We start from the raw sequence: 8,928 nt of genomic DNA on the forward strand, positions 1-8,928 counted from the left end.
CCTTACTAAAAACACTATGGGTCTTCTTTTTTTTTTATAATACCTGTAATGAAGCAATAATGTAAGATAAATGTAATTAATGCATTTTAAATAACTACAATGCTCGGTACCTTGGTTTTGTGTCATTTCACAGATTCCTCCTCCAAGATCAGCTTGTTCCCTATCACTTGTGACGGGGCAAGGCCAGATGGCTATATAAAAGTAGTGGGAGATAAATCCCTGTTACCAGAATAAGTAAATGGCAGCTGCTCCAGGTCAGTTAAGACACCTGGGGTCAATTAAGGCAGGGAAGATAGCTAGGTTGATCGGGACACCTGAAGCCAATTAGGGGCTGGCTGAAATTAGTTAAAAGCCTCCCAGTGAGTCAATTAGGAGCACATGTCAGGAGCTGAAGGAGGAAGCCATGCTGTGGGAGGAACTAAGCAGTACAAATCCATTTCAGGCACAAGGAAGGAGGCTCTGAGGTAATGGTGAAGGAGATATTGAGTGGGGGCCGCTGTGGGGAAAAAGTCAGCTACCATAGCTGCTACTATTAGGGTCCCTGGGCTGGAGCCTGAAGTAGAGGGTGGGCCCGGGCTCCCCTCTCCCCTCCCCGATTAATCACTGAGACTGGGAGACAACAGAGACTGTGTGAGGGAGGGTTGCTTCTCCTCACCTCCCTTGCTGGCTTATGATGAAAATGGCTCAGTAGGCTGTGACCCTTGCCTCTAGAGAGAAAAGGGCTACGTGGAGGGTCTGAGGCTAGCGAAAACCACCAGGAAGTGGAGGACCCACTGAGACAAGGACAGAGCTTTGTCACACACTATATAGACATGGATTCAATACTGAACTGTAACTTGTTTTTTCTACCAAAACTTGTGATGCATGGAGGTAGTCTCCCATCAAAGTATTAATGAGAGTTTGACCCTGTTTAGCCTGTGTGAATTGATGAGTTCACAGGGCAAGGTGGTATGGGAATCCTTAAATATTATGGCTTCTGCACAACAGATAGTTGTGTAGCACTATTCACCAATAAGTTGTGCAGACTTCTGCTGGCGTAAGCAGGGGTTCAGGGCTCACACCAAGAGAGAGTCCACTTGTAGGAAACTTGCAGTAGCACAAGGTGCCTGTGTACTCAAAGGCATACACTCCCAAAGTGAAAAGCATGGCCTAGATACAGGGAAGATAAGTTGATTCATCTCCTGGGGACATCTCTGGTCCAGGTCTTACAAAGCTTTGTCTGCAAATTAAGTGTCAGAATCCCAAATATGCTTGTCTTTGATGGGCATGAATTTCCATAGAGGTCTAGCAGTCAATATGGTGACTCAAGCTCATGAAATCTGATCCTGCAGATCTTCCACAGTGGTAGGTTCATGCCATTGCAGACTACGGAATCTGGCCAATGTCTCAGTACAAAACAGTCTTTAACAACGTCATCATCATCATCATCTTTGTAGATAAAGCATGTGTTTGTAAATAATTTTCAGTGAAGATGTAGCTTTTAATCATAGTCCCAGCAGTAAAGTGGTTTCTTTTCCAATTCACCTCCTGAACTGCACTAAGCCCCAAGAATGTGACATATATGATACTTGGGAAAGACAGCACAGAAAAAGCATAAACTGCTAGAAACAGTGTCATTAACTCAGGTCATGATCATTTGTCTTGACGATGCAATGCTCCTCATTTTGTGCTGATTAACTACAAATATTGTCACATGATGAAGATTCAGATGAAGTCTGAAAAAGCAATTGAACACTTCCCAAAAGTTAGTTCTTCTGTAAATGACATTTCAGTCCCCATTCAACTCATTCACCAGTACTGTGGTGGGTGGCGGGAAAAGTCCCTTAGGTAGTCGTTGAAGTTAGCTTTTTGTTTCTTTCTTTGTATTCCACACATCCCTAATTCTAGACCTGTCTAATGAGGGACAGATGGTTTCCATCATACTGTCTTCTCGCGGGATGTCTGGTGTGTATTTCCCCTTTAACATTTTCTTTCAGTCAGAATGTTAGATGCTTATCATTTTCCATTTCAGGTGAGTATATCAGCAATTCGTCATTCTTTGTCTTTATTATAACCTGAACTTTTTGTTTTCTTTGTTAACAGTAAAGTCCTTGACCTAGTTTAACACAGAGGATCAATCTTTGACATGCCGTTTCACAGCATTTTAAAAATTATGAACTGAGGAACCTCTTCAATGTGGAGTAAAACCTTTGTAAGTTATTGTATATTAGTTCACCTTTTGCACTAGAGCATTGCCAAAATGGGTGAGGGGGGAGTTTAAATTAACTTATAAGAGCAAATGTGTTAAAGCTTGACTATAAAATTAAACCAAAAGATCCCTGTGACTTTCATCTACAGCAGAAGGCATTTTCTCTTTTTTTTTTTCTTTTCAGTAAAATCTGTATATATAGGTGTTACTACACATATATAGCTAAAACATACTGAATTTAATTGACAGTGTGATTATCCCCATATTGCACATGGAGAGAGTGCGGCAAAGTGACTTGCCCAGGGGCACACAATGAGTTCATTCCAGAGCTGAGATGAGAATTCAGAAGGTCTTGACTTCTAGCCAATGCTTAGTCCCCGAACCACATTGCTTTACTTTAATTTAATAAAACAAAAATTATTAAGAAACAAGGAAAGGAGAGGTGCCAAAGATAAAAGCTTATGATCATTTTTTTCTAAGGCTTAATTGGAGTCTGAAAATAGACTCAAGCAAGGAACACAAAGCTTCAAACCATTACAAGATCGGTACAAACTCTCACTGGATGATCATAACCTTAATGCATGGCACTGCTTCTAGCAATTTGAGAGCTGTTTTTCCAGCATAAAGTCTTTTGCATGTATCCCGCCCTCCACAACCTCGGGTTTCTGTGCAATTGTAACTGCCTTTCTTACACTGTAGCCTGTTCAGAGAGCATGAATGAGCCTCAAAAGGTTTGATTATGTGCGCAAAAGTTTTAAATCTATAAGCTTTGAACTTTTTAAAGCAAAGTCCTCTCCTCTCAGCTGTATAATAGTCTTGCTTTAATACTGATATCCCCACTTTAGTACTGTGAACTGACCAGCTTTGGCTTTTCCAGACATTTTGGCATCTTTATTTTTCTTACTGCAGCAAGCACAGCATTAACATCTGCAAAGCAGAGATTACAGTCATGCATCATATTGATATTTTTTCATACAGTGCTGGTGTTGCTTCAAAAATCCTTCCCTTGTGACATATTCCATGAAGGAACCAACAAGTCTGCAGGCAACAGACAACCTTGAAGCACTTCCACTGCTGTTCAGAAGTAATTAATGATGTCTTCTTCTCACTCTGTTCTTGACACAGATACATTTTACCTCTTGTAATATAGAGACATGTAGTTTTTGTTCTAAAGAGAGAATCTTTCACTTAGATGTTTTCATGTACAATTATTTCTCTAAACTTTATAGTCCTTATTGATCAAAACTAAAGCCTTCATCAAATAAACAGAGCAGTACTTTTGTGGTAGGCATTAAAATATTTGTGTATCCTTAACCATATCAGAAAAATCTATTTGATAATGATTCACTTGGACCAGAATTTAGCTTGATATCCTGCCATCTCTTTCAGTTTGAGATTCACTTGACTTCTAATGATCTCTTTAATTACTTTGCTGACATAGTATAATGATCTGTATCTGATAATGCCTCCCAATTTTGGAATTCAGTCTTTTGTGAATGACTTTGGTTCTTTGGGATTCTGCTATATGCCTTTTTATTAGTCTCTTTTGCTTTCAAAGCTTTGTAATTAAATGACTATTGAACTACATTAGACTACTGTTTGGTAATAAGATAGATCTTTTATCCTTTGCTAAATGGATGACAATAATAATACATTTTTGAGAGGCAATTCGCTCCCTAGATGCAAAAATATGTTTGTGTCATTTCAGAAAATGTATTCAAAAGCAGACAATGCATCAATCCCTTGAAATGAATTTAAACAGTCAAATAGACAGCACAATGGATGCAACACTAGTATGATGCAAGTAGTAGACAAGTTTATGAATACTTTAGGAAACAAAATGATGACATGCCAAATGGCCTAAACAAAAAGCTCTGAGGCTAAAATATAATTTTTCAGATGGAGCCGCAGTAGTTACTCTTGAGTATGCAAGTTATGTATGGGGGGGAGGGAGGGATGGAGGCGGGGGAAATAGTTATAGACTCACATACAAGGTGGCGGAATACTTGGCCTGTTTAACTATTCTGTTGCTCTTCAAGATAAACTGGTTTAGCTCCAAAGGGTAGTATTGGAGAAGTATAAAATATTAAGCCCTGAATCCCCAGAAGCTGAATTTGGATCCAAGGCTTGATATATTTTCTGAAGTTAAGTTTGCACATTGGGGGAGATTTGTGAACCACCGGCTTTGTTCTCCTTCGACCAGCTGGCCTCATTCTATTCCTATAACCAGCCTTCCATATGCCATTATAACTGCTTTCCCTGTCTCTAACAAGACCATTCTTGTTGCTAACAAGACCTCACTGTTGCTATAATCAAGGAAGGGAAGGAGAGCAATGCCTGCTTTTGCTTAGTGATGGTTGTCTTTGCAGGAGTCTTGAAAATGTTACTAGATGACTGTACCCCCATTCTGAATCTCCAAAAGGCTGCCAGGTATAACCACTTCTTTAGGGGGGGAAGCTGGGGGCAGGATCTGCCATGATTTTCCTATAAGGCAGCAGGGGAGGGAAACCAAGCTCAGTTCTGCACTAGGGGATTGATATAAGATGCTGAGCATTCTGGCCCCCATGATTACTTAACTTTGAGAGCATGCCTGGTTCCATTGACTTAAATGGGACTATACATGTGCTTAAAACAAAGAATGTACTTAACAGCTTTGCTGTATCAATGCAAGTTTGCTCACCGCCCGTAGGAGCCCTAAACCACAATGGCACCTGTAGCTTTCACTTAGTAATCCAACAGCCACTATGAAACCCTCAAACATCCTTAGCAATTGTGAATCATTAGGTAGGGTGGTGCAAAGATTGTGGGAGATATCTGTATTATTTTTATGAATATTTTATGTACCTTTGCCTGTTTGATTTACTAGCCTAATATGTGGTTACAAAGAATTTACTTAATCCTTGAAGGCAGACAATGGGTGTAGATGGCCCAGTACACTGGTATTTAATCAAAAAGGTATCAAGACATGTACCCATATTATCCAAATCCAAGGGGACACAACCAAGCAAAAGTGTATTGACTTGCTAACTGGTGTATTGACCTTTAACAACTACAGAGGACCGATGATTGGAAAAATCCCAAAGGAAAGACAGGAAGAGACAAAGATGTTAGAATCTGTTAAAAGGAAGACTCTTACAAAGAAAAGGGAGCAGACTAGAACCTGAGGGCAATGCAGAAGAATCCTGAGATGCCTAGAAGACACTAAGGCCCAAGGGACTTTCAGGAGGGCCGAGGGAAACTCAGGTAGAGTTTTTTGTGCAGGTATTAATTTTTCCATGGAGCTGTATATCTTTTGTGCTGTGTCTATGAAGAAAGTGTGTGGTTCTAGAACTCCTTTGCAAAGTCTGTGTATTACATGCTTTAACTGCTAAGAGAAGGAGGAAGAAACAAAAATCCAGAAGATCCTTAGCTACAGTGGAATTCTGCATCAGCTGCAGGGGACACATAGGGGGTGAGCAGTGATCTTGGGAACCGGTGCAGCTAGACTGCAGGGTCCCACAACCAAGAAAAGGACTCTGTATCTACTTGAAAGTACAGATATAGAGATAGTGTCTGAACACTGCTCAGAGTCAATATGTTTAAAAGCCTGTGAGATCCAAAAAATTGGGTCCAGTACATAAGTTTAGGTGAGTGCCCACAAGGGGGTGTTTAGCTAGGGCCGTAACATCTGGTCATAGTATTTTAATCTACATTTGTTTGTGTTTGTTTTATAAGGGGTGAATTTGTGACTTTTGGTTTTTCATTTTCTAACTAGCTTTAATAGAAGAGAAGCCCCAGAAACTTCTAGTAAGAAATTTCTAAGATTCTTTATTACTCTTCTAGCCTAGATAGGATAAAACCTATTCAAAGATGACTGCAGCGTTTGAGAGTTTTCCTGTCCTGATTTCGAGCTGGCTTTTCAGTTTACTGGCAGTTTTATTTTGAACATGTAAAAAAAATGAAATATTTTGATTTTGGAGGAGATTTTGGTTTTAGTTTTGGTCTACCAAAACAGTTACATTAATTTGTATTGATTCCATCTAACCTTTTGGTTGACCTGCATCTGCATTTTCCTCTAGAAAATTTTTTTTCTAAACATTTTTTCCCAAATCTAATCACGATGCCCTTTTGGGACAGAGGGAGGGTAAAGACACTAGCCTGGAGATTAGAGGCTGCCTGTCCTCACATGAGAAGCAGGGGAAGTGAGTGCTTGCCATGCCAACAAAGGCCCCGGGAGGCACCTCTGTGAACAGGTGGAAATGGGATCACTTTGAAAATGTAAAGTGACATGTAACTACAAAGTGCTACTCTTGAAAGGCAATGGATCTCCTATTTAAAAAGATGTCCACATGTGTTTGGTAATGATTTGGATCACTCCAGTTCACGGGCACAAATTCTATGGTGTAGTTTTCTAATTCAGCATGAATGTTCAGATACAAACTCCTTCTGCAATATGAGAAGTTGAAGATCATGCTACATGTTGTTTTAAAAGCAGGTTCCCCACGATTTGCAGTAAGGTCTCATATTTGATGTCTGACTCCAATAACAGTTTCTATAATAACTACTTCCTCTAGTTTGCTACACAAAAAGAAGAACTGTACTCAGAGTGGCAGCCCAGCAATGCTCTAATTCTTAATTTTCCTAAAGTGCCTTTGGCCTTGATATGGACTAAATGTGTGACTTTTGTGCACAGTGATGCCAAGAAGTTCTTAGATGTAAAACTGGCAGCCTCCCCTGCAGAAAAAGGTAAAAGAATAGTTAGTAAAGGATGATGCTATAGAAAACTTAACTTTATTGCCAGAGCGTTAATTAAATGATCCTTTATTGCCTTTTTTTTATTTCTTTTCTGTAATGTTTTTGCTTGCCCTTATAAGGATTTAAGCAAAGCTTATAAGGATTTAAGCAAATATTTAAATGTAGCTGCCCATCAGTTGTTCTCCAGTTAACACCTCCTCCATTACTGCTCCTCTGAATTTGGAAAAAGTAAAATGTAACATTTTTTATTTTCATATTGATATGCCAGAAATCCATATTTTAGTGGCCCCAGTGTTAATGATACAGGATAAACATTTCAAAAGCATGTAAGTGAAAATCAATGAGATTCCCAATCACTTCGGCTTGGATTGACAATGGGACTAAGGCACTGTGACAGTCAGCATGGCAACGCCTAACTTTTAGGTGCCTAGAAAATCACAGGAGCAACATTGTGATTCGCAATGCCTATGTTAAGTGCCTAAGCTGCTATACTATGAATCTGGAGAGATAGGTGCCTTTTTTATTCTGAAAAAAAATTTAGTGGCCAAGTGAGTTAAGGGACCTACAGGGCTAGGACGGAGTTTTGTGAATCACAGTGGAGCCTAAATCTGGGACTTAGGTGCGTAAGTATTTTTGTGAATCTGGGTCTTAGTGTTAGGTGCTTGATCGTGAGCCCATTGAAATAAAAAGTGCAATGTTCTTGTGTACTTCACTGGTGTAGGATCAGGCCCTTCGAGTACTGGACTAGGACTCAGGAGAGACCCGTTCTAGTCCCAGTTCCTCCACTGGTCTGTTGTGAATGTCATTTCCCTCCCTATGCCTCAGTACCCCAAATAGGGATTCTGGTACTGACTTCCTTTATAAAGGGCTTTGAAATCTACTTTGAAAAGTGCTATATAAGAAGTATTATTTATGGCTAAAGGATTTTGGGCAAGTAATTTGAATCTGTATGCCTCTAACAACTATGTCTACATTGGAGCTGGATATACAGTTTCTAGATTGAATAGACCTACTTGTGTTAACTCTGGTTGAGCTATTGTGCTAAAAATAGAAGTGTAGCTGCAGTGGGGTGAGCTACCGAAGGGGCAGCTGCCCTAGGTATGTGCTTAGGTGGCCTATGCTGCCTCAGCTACACTGCTGTTCCTAGTGCACTAGTTTGATCAGACCACTCATGGCTATATATACCAGAAATTACACCTCCAGCTGCAGTGTAGCTATACCTAAAGTGTGAAACAGAGGTGATAATGTTTACCTGCTTCACAGGGATGACCTGAGGCTTGACTTAGTGTTTGTAAAGCACTTTGAATCTTCAGATAAAAAGCATTACTGTATATGGAGTGTTATTACCAAGAGACTTTGGATTTAATAGTATGCTAATCTCTCTTGTTGCCATGGACAAATAAACTGAAGTTACTGTAAACATACTTATATTGCACAACCTGTGGACTTTAAACAGAACCAAATCTATTTTGTTCTCCTGGGAATGTTACATCTCTTTCCTGAAATGTTTACATTTTGTCTCAAATTAAACATATTTAGGTCTCAGGATGTGAGTAAAATTCATAATTAAGTACAATAACTTTTAATATAATAACTTATTAGCTGAAAATGTCTGAAAAGGACAGAAGATATTTTACTTAAAGCAAATACTAACAAAACTAGGCTGGGATCATGGAATCATGACACTGTGTCATGCATTAAGAGCAACCTTAATTCTAGCATCTTCTAGCTGTAACCCTTCTGCAAGGTGGAGGTGGCAGCAACAGGGGCTAGGTTTGATATCTAGGGGTACCTCGTAACAGAACAAAACAGAACGGGCTCAGGGCCCCACCCAATAATCTGGGAAAATTTAACACTACCCCTGGGTGCCTCTGAGAGGCAATACATCCCTTCTCAAAAGCACTGTGTCTGTGTATAGCAAAGAAAACGTAATAAAAAGGGGGAAAGAACCAAGCATTAATTAGGGAAAACACCACAACCATGATTTGAAAGCATATGACCATAAG

At 39.7% G+C, this 8,928-nt stretch overlaps 1 long non-coding RNA gene across 1 annotated transcript; it reads left to right on the forward strand.

Annotated features, from left to right (window-relative positions):
- The first annotated feature begins 380 nt into the window (after nt 1–380).
- LOC135981138 (uncharacterized) lies at nt 381–8,375 on the forward strand. The gene is made up of 3 exons (XR_010598099.1): nt 381–464; nt 4,558–4,618; nt 5,244–8,375. It is a non-coding gene; the product is annotated as an uncharacterized LOC135981138 (long non-coding RNA).
- Nucleotides 8,376–8,928: the final 553 nt, after the last annotated feature.

This window comes from Chrysemys picta, chromosome 2, assembly GCF_011386835.1.
Source record: "Chrysemys picta bellii isolate R12L10 chromosome 2, ASM1138683v2, whole genome shotgun sequence".
Lineage (NCBI taxonomy): Eukaryota > Metazoa > Chordata > Testudines > Emydidae > Chrysemys > Chrysemys picta.